Source organism: Antechinus flavipes, chromosome X (assembly GCF_016432865.1).
Source record: "Antechinus flavipes isolate AdamAnt ecotype Samford, QLD, Australia chromosome X, AdamAnt_v2, whole genome shotgun sequence".
NCBI classification, from domain to species: domain Eukaryota; kingdom Metazoa; phylum Chordata; class Mammalia; order Dasyuromorphia; family Dasyuridae; genus Antechinus; species Antechinus flavipes.
This window is the reverse complement of record NC_067404.1, coordinates 47,723,684-47,736,115: the sequence shown is the minus strand read 5'-3', so window position 1 is coordinate 47,736,115 and position 12,432 is coordinate 47,723,684.

The window sequence follows — 12,432 nt, the reverse complement described above, 5'->3', positions numbered from 1 at the left end:
TCTGGGAGATGACTATGAACCATTACATTGAATTCCCAATCCCCCTATTTTTGTCCACCTCCATTTTTGATTTCCTTCACAGGTTAATTGTACATTATTTCAAAGTCCGGTTCTTTTTGACCAGCAAATAACTGTATGGACATATATACGTATATTGTATTTAACATAATATCTTAACATATTCAACATGTATTGGTGAACCTGCCATCTGGGGGAGAGGGGAAGGATGGGAAATATTGGAACAAAAACTTTTAAAATTGTCAAGGCTGAAAAATTACCTATGTATATATCTTGTAAATAAAAAGATATAATAAATAAATAAATATTTGTTTCCGACACACGCAAAAAATGGAAATCTGGGTCAAAGCTCCCTAGGAGTAGAGAGTACCAAGGATGTGAGAAGTAGAGACCCCCCATTTTGAGATCAGGGGTAGTGACCCCCCCATAGAGATTAGTGTCAGAGATTCCTCTATGAAGGTACCGGTCAAATTTCCCTACGGGTAGAGCGTCCCATGGACATGAGTGGTACAGACATTTCATGTTGAGATCAGGGGTAAAGACCCCGATGGAGATTAGTGTCAGGGACCCCCATGAAGATCTGGGTAAAACTCCCTATGGGTAGAGACCTCCCGTGGAGATGACAGGTAAATAGACTCAAGGAGATCAAGGGAAGATCCCCATGGAGATTAGTGTCAAAGATCCCCATGGAGATCTGGGTCAACAGGGAAAGAACTCTGGGAGATGACTATGAACCTCTACAGAGATTTCCTAATCCCTCTGTTTTTGTCCACCTACATTTTTGATTTCCTTCACAGGTTAATTGTATACTATTTCAAAGTCCAATTCTTTTTATACAGCAAATAATTTAATGGGCATGCATACATATAGTGTTTGTAACTAATACTTTAATGCCATTAACAGGTATTGGTCAACCTGCCATCTGGGGGAGGGAGGGGAAGGAGGGAAAAATTGGAACAAAAAGTTTTGAAATTATGAATACTGAAAAATTACCCATGTATATATTTTGTAAATAAAAAGGTATAACATATACATATTATAAAAATATATATATATATATATATATATATATATATATATATATATATATATATTTGTTTCCAAGAACAACATCAACAAAAAAAAAATAAGAAGAAGATCTGGGTGAAAGCTCCCTAGGAGTAGAGACTCCCATGGACATTAAGGTGGAGACTTCCCATGTTGGGATCAGGAGTAGACTCCCCATGGAGGTATGACCCCACTATGAAGATGCAGGTCAAAGCTTCCTAAGGGTATAGACTTCCATGGACATCAGCGTACAGAGTCCCTGGAGATTAGTTTCAGAGACGCCCATGCATATCTGGGTCAGAGCTCCCTAGAGCTAAAGACTGCCATGGACATCACAGGTAGAGACCCCCAATGGAGATTAGTGTCAGAGACCTCCATGAAGATCTGGGTCAAAGCTCCTCAGGGGTAGAAACTCTCAGAAACATCAGTGTTAGGGAGCCCTCCGTTGAGATTAATGTCAGAGATCCCTAAAAAAACCTATGTGAAAGCTTTGTAGACATAGAGACCTCGGTTGGAGATGAGGGGTAGAGACCCCCAAGGAGATCAAGGGAAGACCCCATGGACTTTAGTGTCAAAGAACCCCACGAAGATCAGGTTCGACAGTGAAAGAACTCTGGGAGATGACTAGGAACCATTACATAGACTTCCCAATCCCTCTGTTTGTTTCCCCTCCATTTTTTATTTTCTTCACAGGCTAATTGTACACTATTTCAAAGTCCAACTCTTTTTATACAATAAAATAACTGTTTGGACATGTATATGTACATTGTATTCAACTTATACTTTAACATATTTAACATGTATTGATCAACCTGCCATCTGGGGGAGGGGGTGGCGAGAAGGAGGGAAAAAGTTGGAACAAAAGGATTTTCAACTGTCAATGCTGAAAAAGTACCTATGCTTATATCTTGTAAGTAAAAAACTATACAAAAACCAAAAAAACAAAATGTCTGGCACATCCTAGGTGTGATCATTGCAAACTGTTCCTGTGAATGAATGTCCAGAGAGTAGGACAATTACTGGCACATAGTAGGTGCCATCAATCCCAGTTATGATCAATCAATGGAAAGAACTTTGGGCAGTAAATGGCTCACAGCAGGTGGTATAAATGCTCACCTTTTTGATGAATTTCTGTGAATTCCCTTCTACAATGGTACCTAGTAGGGACCATAAATGCTAGTTATGATTATTAATCCATACAAGACCATTAGCACAATAACTGTCCACAGTAGGCAGTATTTCAATGGAAGGCATTATTTATATATGGAAATTGCTTGGAACAGGAAAGGCACCCATTTGGCAGTACAGAAAGACTAGGTATTACAAATAGAGAGAGAGTGTTTCACGTGGTGCCTTTCCTATTCTAGTTATGTTTGTCCTTTTCTGTATAATGCTTGGCACAATCACTGGAAATAATTACTACAAATGCTAGATATTTTTATTAATATCTGGAATGGTGTTTGCAAAATGATTGGCACTTAGTAGGTGCTCTAAATGTCAACCATTTGTATGAATAAATGTCCATTTCCAAGGACATTTGTTGGCACACAGTAGGTGCCATCACTCCCAGTTATGATCAACAGATTGAAAATGTCTGAAACTCTTTCCATGACTTTCTCTGAATTCCCTTCTAGAAGGACCGCACATAGTAGGTACCCTAAATGGTAGTGATTATCATTCCTAAATAGCGAGCCCGTGGCACAAAAACTGCCACACGGGAGGCAGGATGTCCATGTGAGCTATTATTTCTCTAAGGAAAGTCTTGAGAAGAGTGACAGGCACAAATGGGGCAGTAGGGAAAGACTAGCTATGGGAATCTATGGATCGTGTTTCACGGGGTTACTGGCACACAGTAGGGAGACTAGAGTGCTAGGTGAGAGGAGTCAGTTGTGTACAATGATTGGAAGAGTGCCCGGAAAATCAGAAAGGCTCCGAATGTTCTGGGCCCTAGCTGGGGGAAAGGGCAGCTCAATTCCCGGAGAGGCTCAGCAGCTGTGGGCTCGTGTGAGCTTGAAGGGGCTGTGGGGCAGCCTTTCCTGAGGCAGTGGGGCTTGTGGCCTGGGAAGGGAATCCCGTGGAGGCCGAGAGAAGAGGAGAGAGGCGAGAGAACGCAAAGGCCTCTCGGTGGGGAGCTAAGGGAACAAAAGGGACTCTCTGGGAGAGGTCAGAGAAGGGGAACTGCTTCCCCTCGGGGAGGTGATTGAACACAGCTGCGGCTCTGTGGGGAGGGGAGAGAAGGGCAACTGCCCCCGGGGGTGGGGGGGGGAGAGTCTGCAACTGCCGCCTTGTGGAGAGGTAGGAGATGGGCAACTGCCCCCAGGGGTGGGGGGGAGAGTCTGCAACTGTCGCTCTGTGGGGAGGGGAGAGAACAGCAACTGCATCTCAGTCTCCTTGCATCATCATCATCCTCTCACATGAAGAGATCCATTCTACAGGCCCGAGCTCCACCTCCAGCAGCCACTGGCAGGAGGCTCCCCTATCACAACAGCAGCATGTCAATGCTAGCTCTTACTTATCTAGGGGAAGGGCTTAAAGAGTGACAAGCACCAGTATGGAAGTACTAGCTCTTGGAAGAGAGGGAGAGCGATTCACATGGTTACTGGCGCACAGTAGGGGGTATCAAATGCTAGGGAAGAGTAGTCATTTCTGTATATTACTTGCAAGAGGAACTGGAACATAGTAGGGACCATATGCTAGCTATTATTCTTAATATCTGGAAAGATTTTCTAAAATGAATGGCACATAGTAGGTGGTACAATTGGAAACTGTTCCTACATTGAGTAGGACAATGATGTGCACATAGTAGGTGTTAGAAATGCAAAGGATTACTATTAATATATGGACATTGCCTAGAATAATGGTTGACGCACAGCAGGTGCCATAAGTCCCAGCCATGATCAGTAAAAGTACAGTGTCTTGTACAATGACCTTCACACAGCAGGTGGTGGAACTGCAGACTCTTTTTATGAATTTTGGCGAGTTCCTTTCTACAATGACTAGCACATAGTAGGTACAATTAATGCTACTTATTTTGAGTAATAAATATGCAGCCCTTAGGACGCTGACTTGCACAAAGTAGGCAGTTTGCAAATGTCAGCTCTTATTGACCTATGGAAAGAGCTTAGAACTGGGACAGGCACATATTTGGCAACACGTAAATACCAGCTATTACTAATATAGTGTTTTTCACATGCTGAGTGGCACATAGTAGGTGCTATAAAATGGTAGCTATACTTACTCCGTTGTGTATAATGCTTGGATCAATGACTGGACAACAATAGAGATTATAACTGCTAGCCCTTACTATTAATATCTGGAAAGATTTTTTCATAATGACTGGCACAAAGAATGTTTGTGGCAGCCCTCCTTGTAGTGGTCAGAAACTGGAAACTGAGTGGATGCCCATCAATTGGATAATGGCTGAATAAATTGGGGTATATGAATATTAAGGAATATTATTGCTCTGTAAGAAATGACCAGCAGGAGGATTTCAGAGAGGCCTGGAGAGGCTGACATGAACTGATGCTGAGTGAAATGAGCAGAACCAGGAGATCATTGTACACTTCAACAACAATACTATATGATGATCAATCCTGATGGACCTGGCCATCTTAAGCAATGAGATGAACCAAGTCAGTTCCAATGGAGCAGTAATGAACTGAACCAGCTACACCCAGAGAAAGAACTCTGGGAGATGACTAGTAACCACTACATAGATTTTCTGATCCCTCTCTTTTTGTCCACCTACATTTTTGATTTCCTTCACAGGTTAATTGTACAATATTTCAAAGTCCCCTTCTTTTTGTACATCAAAATAACTGTTTGGATATGTATATGTATGTTGTGTTTAACTTACACTTTAACATATTTAACATGTATAGGTCAACCTGTCATCTGGGGGACTGGGGAGGGGAGAAGGGGAAAAACTGGATCAAAAGGTTTTGAAATTTTCAATGCTGAAAAATTACCCATGCATATAACTTGTGAATAAAAAGGTATAAACAAACAAACAAATAAATAAATATTTGTTTCCAACCAAAAAAAAAAAAAAAAAAGAAAAAAGAAAAGAAAAGAAAAGAAAAGAAAAGATCATGGTCAAAGCTCCCTAGGGGTAGAGACTCACATGAGCATATATACTCCTGTATAGGCCTCCCATGTAAAGATCAGAGGAAAAGACCCTCCAAGAAGGTTAGTGCCAGAGACTATGAAGATGTGGGTCAAAGTTCCCTAGGGGTAGAGACTGTCCATTTAAATGAGAGGTAGAGAACCCCCATGGAGATCAGGGGGCAGAGACCTTTCATGGACATCAGGGGTAGAGAACTCCCTTAAAGATATGGGGTAGAGAACCCCAAAGGAGATCAAGGGAAGACCACATGTAGATTAGTGTCAAAGATCCCAATGAAGATCTGGGTCAACAGCAAAAGAACTCTGGAGATGACTAGGAACCACTACATAGACTTCCCAATCCCTCTATTTCTGTCTGCCTCCATTTTTATTTTTTTTCCCAGGCTAATTGTACACTATTTCAAAGTCTGATTCTTTTTGTCCAGAAAATAACTATATGTATATGTATACGTATATTGCATTTAACTTATACTTTAACATATTTAACATGTATTGGTCAACCTGCCATCTGGGGGAGAGGGGAAGGAGGAGAATTATTGGAACACAAACTTTTGAAATTCGCAGTGCTGAAAAATTACCCATTCATATATCTTGTAAATAAAAAGGTATAAAAATAAATAAATATTTGTTTCCAATACAAAAAAAAAAAAAAAAAGAGAGAGATGTGGGTCAAAGCTCCCTAGGGGTACAGACTACCAAGGAAGTTAGAAGCAGAGACCTACCATTTTGAGATCAGGGTTAGAGACCCCCCCAAGGAGATTAGTGTCAGAGACCCCTCTAAAAAGATGAGGGTCAAAGCTCACTAAAAGTAGAGACCCTTGTGGACATCAGAGGTACAGACCACCCATGGACATTAGTGTCAGAGAACCCCATGAAGATCTGCTTCAAAGCTCCTACGGGTAAACTCCCATGGACATCAAGGGTACTGAACTTTCATGTTGAGATCAGGGGTAGAAACTCCATGGAGATTAGTGTCAGAGCCCCCCATAAAGATCTTACTGAAAGCTCTCTAGGGGCAGAGACTCCCAAGGACATCAAGGGTAGAGACAGCCCATAAAGATAGGGACACCCCATGGAGATGAATGTCAGATACCCCCTATGAAGATCTGCCTCATAGCTCCCTAAGGGGAGAAACCTGTGTTGGAGATGAGGGGTAGGGATCCCCCAATAAGATCAAGGGAAGACCCCATGGAAATTAGTGTGAAAGACCCCCATGAAGATCTGAGTCAACAGCGAAAAATCTCTGGGAGATGACTATGAACCACTCCATAGAATTCCCAATCCCCCTATTTTTGTCCACCTCCATTTTTGATTTCCTTCACAGGTTAATTGTACATTATTTCAAAGTCCGGTTCTTTTTGACCAGCAAATAACTGTATGGACATATATACGTATATTGTATTTAACATAATATCTTAACATATTCAACATGTATTGGTGAACCTGCCATCTGGGGGAGAGGGGAAGGATGGGAAATATTGGAACAAAAACTTTTAAAATTGTCAAGGCTGAAAAATTACCTATGTATATATCTTGTAAATAAAAAGATATAATAAATAAATAAATATTTGTTTCCGACACACGCAAAAAATGGAGATCTGGGTCAAAGCTCCCTAGGAGTAGAGAGTACCAAGGATGTGAGAAGTAGAGACCCCCCATTTTGAGATCAGGGGTAGTGACCCCCCATAGAGATTAGTGTCAGAGATTCCTCTATGAAGGTACCGGTCAAATTTCCCTACGGGTAGAGCGTCCCATGGACATGAGTGGTACAGACATTTCATGTTGAGATCAGGGGTAAAGACCCCGATGGAGATTAGTGTCAGGGACCCCCATGAAGATCTGGGTAAAACTCCCTATGGGTAGAGACCTCCCGTGGAGATGACAGGTAAATAGACTCAAGGAGATCAAGGGAAGATCCCATGGAGATTAGTGTCAAAGATCCCATGGAGATCTGGGTCAACAGGGAAAGAACTCTGGGAGATGACTATGAACCTCTACAGAGATTTCCTAATCCCTCTGTTTTTGTCCACCTACATTTTTGATTTCCTTCACAGGTTAATTGTATACTATTTCAAAGTCCAATTCTTTTTATACAGCAAATAATTTAATGGGCATGCATACATATAGTGTTTGTAACTAATACTTTAATGCCATTAACAGGTATTGGTCAACCTGCCATCTGGGGGAGGGAGGGGAAGGAGGGGAAAAATTGGAACAAAAAGTTTTGAAATTATGAATACTGAAAAATTACCCATGTATATATTTTGTAAATAAAAAGGTATAACATATACATATTATAAAAATATATATATATATATATATAATATATATATATAATATATATTATATATATATAATATATATATATATATATATTTGTTTCCAAGAACAACATCAACAAAAAAAAATAAGAAGAAGATCTGGGTGAAAGCTCCCTAGGAGTAGAGACTCCCATGGACATTAAAGGTGGAGACTTCCCATGTTGGGATCAGGAGTAGACTCCCCATGGAGGTATGACCCCACTATGAAGATGCAGGTCAAAGCTTCCTAAGGGTATAGACTTCCATGGACATCAGCGTACAGAGTCCCTGGAGATTAGTTTCAGAGACGCCCATGCATATCTGGGTCAGAGCTCCCTAGAGCTAAAGACTGCCATGGACATCACAGGTAGAGACCCCCATGGAGATTAGTGTCAGAGACCTCCATGAAGATCTGGGTCAAAGCTCCTCAGGGGTAGAAACTCTCAGAAACATCAGTGTTAGGGAGCCCTCCGTTGAGATTAATGTCAGAGATCCTAAAAAAACCTATGTGAAAGCTTTGTAGACATAGAGACCTCGGTTGGAGATGAGGGGTAGAGACCCCCAAGGAGATCAAGGGAAGACCCCATGGACTTTAGTGTCAAAGAACCCCACGAAGATCAGGTTCGACAGTGAAAGAACTCTGGGAGATGACTAGGAACCATTGCATAGACTTCCCAATCCCTCTGTTTGTTTCCCCCTCCATTTTTTATTTTCTTCACAGGCTAATTGTACACTATTTCAAAGTCCAACTCTTTTTATACAATAAAATAACTGTTTGGACATGTATATGTACATTGTATTCAACTTATACTTTAACATATTTAACATGTATTGATCAACCTGCCATCTGGGGGAGGGGGTGGCGAGAAGGAGGGAAAAAGTTGGAACAAAAGGATTTTCAACTGTCAATGCTGAAAAAGTACCTATGCATATATCTTGTAAGTAAAAAACTATACAAAAACCAAAAAAACAAAATGTCTGGCACATCCTAGGTGTGATCATTGCAAACTGTTCCTGTGAATGAATGTCCAGAGAGTAGGACAATTACTGGCACATAGTAGGTGCCATCAATCCCAGTTATGATCAATCAATGGAAAGAACTTTGGGCAGTAAATGGCTCACAGCAGGTGGTATAAATGCTCACCTTTTTGATGAATTTCTGTGAATTCCCTTCTACAATGGTACCTAGTAGGGACCATAAATGCTAGTTATGATTATTAATCCATACAAGACCATTAGCACAATAACTGTCACACAGTAGGCAGTATTTCAATGGAAGGCATTATTTATATATGGAAATTGCTTGGAACAGGGAAAGGCACCCATTTGGCAGTACAGAAAGACTAGGTATTACAAATAGAGAGAGAGTGTTTCACGTGGTGCCTTTCCTATTCTAGTTATGTTTGTCCTTTTCTGTATAATGCTTGGCACAATCACTGGAAATAATTACTACAAATGCTAGATATTTTTATTAATATCTGGAATGGTGTTTGCAAAATGATTGGCACTTAGTAGGTGCTCTAAATGTCAACCATTTGTATGAATAAATGTCCATTTCCAAGGACATTTGTTGGCACACAGTAGGTGCCATCACTCCCAGTTATGATCAACAGATTGAAAATGTCTGAAACTCTTTCCATGACTTTCTCTGAATTCCCTTCTAGAAGGACCGCACATAGTAGGTACCCTAAATGGTAGTGATTATCATTCCTAAATAGCGAGCCCGTGGCACAAAAACTGCCACACGGGAGGCAGGATGTCCATGTGAGCTATTATTTCTCTAAGGAAAGTCTTGAGAAGAGTGACAGGCACAAATGGGGCAGTAGGGAAAGACTAGCTATGGAATCTATGGATCGTGTTTCACGGGGTTACTGGCACACAGTAGGGAGACTAGAGTGCTAGGTGAGAGGAGTCAGTTGTGTACAATGATTGGAAGAGTGCCCGGAAAATCAGAAAGGCTCCGAATGTTCTGGGCCCTAGCTGGGGGAAAGGGCAGCTCAATTCCCGGAGAGGCTCAGCAGCTGTGGGCTCGTGTGAGCCTTGAAGGGGCTGTGGGGCAGCCTTTCCTGAGGCAGTGGGGCTTGTGGCCTGGGAAGGGAATCCCGTGGAGGCCGAGAGAAGAGGAGAGAGGCGAGAGAACGCAAAGGCCTCTCGGTGGGGAGCTAAGGGAACAAAAGGGACTCTCTGGGAGAGGTCAGAGAAGGGGAACTGCTTCCCCTCGGGGAGGTGATTGAACACAGCTGCGGCTCTGTGGGGAGGGGAGAGAAGGGCAACTGCCCCCGGGGGTGGGGGGGGAGAGTCTGCAACTGCCGCCTTGTGGAGAGGTAGGAGATGGGCAACTGCCCCCAGGGGTGGGGGGGAGAGTCTGCAACTGTCGCTCTGTGGGGAGGGGAGAGAACAGCAACTGCATCTCAGTCTCCTTGCATCATCATCATCCTCTCACATGAAGAGATCCATTCTACAGGCCCGAGCTCCACCTCCAGCAGCCACTGGCAGGAGGCTCCCCTATCACAACAGCAGCATGTCAATGCTAGCTCTTACTTATCTAGGGGAAGGGCTTAAAGAGTGACAAGCACCAGTATGGAAGTACTAGCTCTTGGAAGAGAGGGAGAGCGATTCACATGGTTACTGGCGCACAGTAGGGGGTATCAAATGCTAGGGAAGAGTAGTCATTTCTGTATATTACTTGCAAGAGGAACTGGAACATAGTAGGGACCATATGCTAGCTATTATTCTTAATATCTGGAAAGATTTTCTAAAATGAATGGCACATAGTATGTGGTACAATTGGAAACTGTTCCTACATTGAGTAGGACAATGATGTGCACATAGTAGGTGTTAGAAATGCAAAGGATTACTATTAATATATGGACATTGCCTAGAATAATGGTTGACGCACAGCAGGTGCCATAAGTCCCAGCCATGATCAGTAAAAGTACAGTGTCTTGTACAATGACCTTCACACAGCAGGTGGTGGAACTGCAGACTCTTTTTATGAATTTTGGTGAGTTCCTTTCTACAATGACTAGCACATAGTAGGTACAATTAATGCTACTTATTTTGAGTAATAAATATGCAGCCCTTAGGACGCTGACTTGCACAAAGTAGGCAGTTTGCAAATGTCAGCTCTTATTGACCTATGGAAAGAGCTTAGAACTGGGACAGGCACATATTTGGCAACACGTAAATACCAGCTATTACTAATATAGTGTTTTTCACATGCTGAGTGGCACATAGTAGGTGCTATAAAATGGTAGCTATACTTACTCCCTTGTGTATAATGCTTGGATCAATGACTGGACAACAATAGAGATTATAACTGCTAGCCCTTACTATTAATATCTGGAAAGATTTTTTCATAATGACTGGCACAAAGAATGTTTGTGACAGCCCTCTTTGTAGTGGTTATAAACCAAATTACTCATGCATATATTTTGGAAATAAAAAGGCACAAAAAATGGTAAATAAATATTTGTTTCCAACACACACACACACACACACACACACACACCCCAAAAAAGTAGATCTGGGTCAAAGCTCCCTAGGGGTAGAGACTCCCATGGACATCAGAAGTAGAGTCCTGCCATTGAGATTAGTGTCAGAGACCTCCATGAAGATCTTGCTCTAAGCTCCTAAAGGTAAAGACTCCAGTGGATATCAGGAGAAGAGACCCTCATGGAGATAAATTTCAGATGACCCCCCATGAAGATCTGGGTCAAATCACCCTAGGGATAGAGACTCTCATGGACATCAGCAATACAGACCTTTCATGTCGAAATCAAGGGTAATGAACCCTCATGGATATTAGTGTCAGAGACCCCCATGAAGATCTGGGTCAACAGCAACAGAACTCTGATAGATGACTATGAACCACCACATAGACTTCCCAATCCCTCTATTTTTGTCTGCCTCCATTTTTGATTTCCTTCACAGGTTAGTGGTACACTATTTCAAAGTCTGATTCTTTTTGTACAGCAAAAACTATATGGACATGTATACGTATATTGTATTTAACTTATACTTTAACATATTTAACAGGTATTGGTCAATGTGCCATCTGCGAGGGGGTGGGGAGGAGGAAATATTGAAAGAAAAATTTTGAAATTGTCAAGGCTGAAAAATTATCCATGCATATATTTTGTAATTAAAAAGATATAAAAAAATATAAATAAATAACTAAATACCCCCCAAAAAATAGTATCTAGGTTAAAGCTCCTTAGGAGTAGAGACTGCCATGGATATGAGGGGTAGAGACCTCTCGTATGAAGAGCAGGGCTAGAGACCCCCCCATGGAGATTAGTGTCCGAGATCCCTCTATGAAGATGCTGGTCAAAGCTCCCTAGGGGTAGAGACTCCCTTGGTAATGAGAGGTAGGGAGGCCCAATAAGATCAAGGGAACACCCCATGGAGATTAGTGTCAAAGACCCCCAGGAAGATCTGGGTCAACAGCAAAAGAACTCTGGGAGATGACTAGGAACCACTACATAGACTTCCCAATCCCTCTATTTTTGTCCACCTCCATTTTTTATTTTCTTCACAGGCTAATTGTACAGTATTTCAAAGTCCAACTATTTTGGTACATCAAAATAACTGTACAGACATGTATACGTATATTGTATTAAACTTTAACATATTTAACATGTATGGGTCAACCTGCCATCTGGGGAAGGGGTGGAGGGAAGGAGGGTTAAAATTAGAACAAACGGTTTTGCAACTGTCAATGCTGAAAAATCACCCATGCATATATCTTGTAAATAAAAAGCTATAATAATTAAACAAATGCAGGGATCTAAGAGGTGCTAGGGGGTACATGAATAACACAGGGGGTCATAGGGCTGCAAAGGGGCTCCTATACAAGAAAGGAAGTCCAGAGAGCCAGAGGATTCCTAAACAAGGCCGGGCGTCCAAGATGTGCCAGTGGGGGGTCTGTGAACAAGGAAGG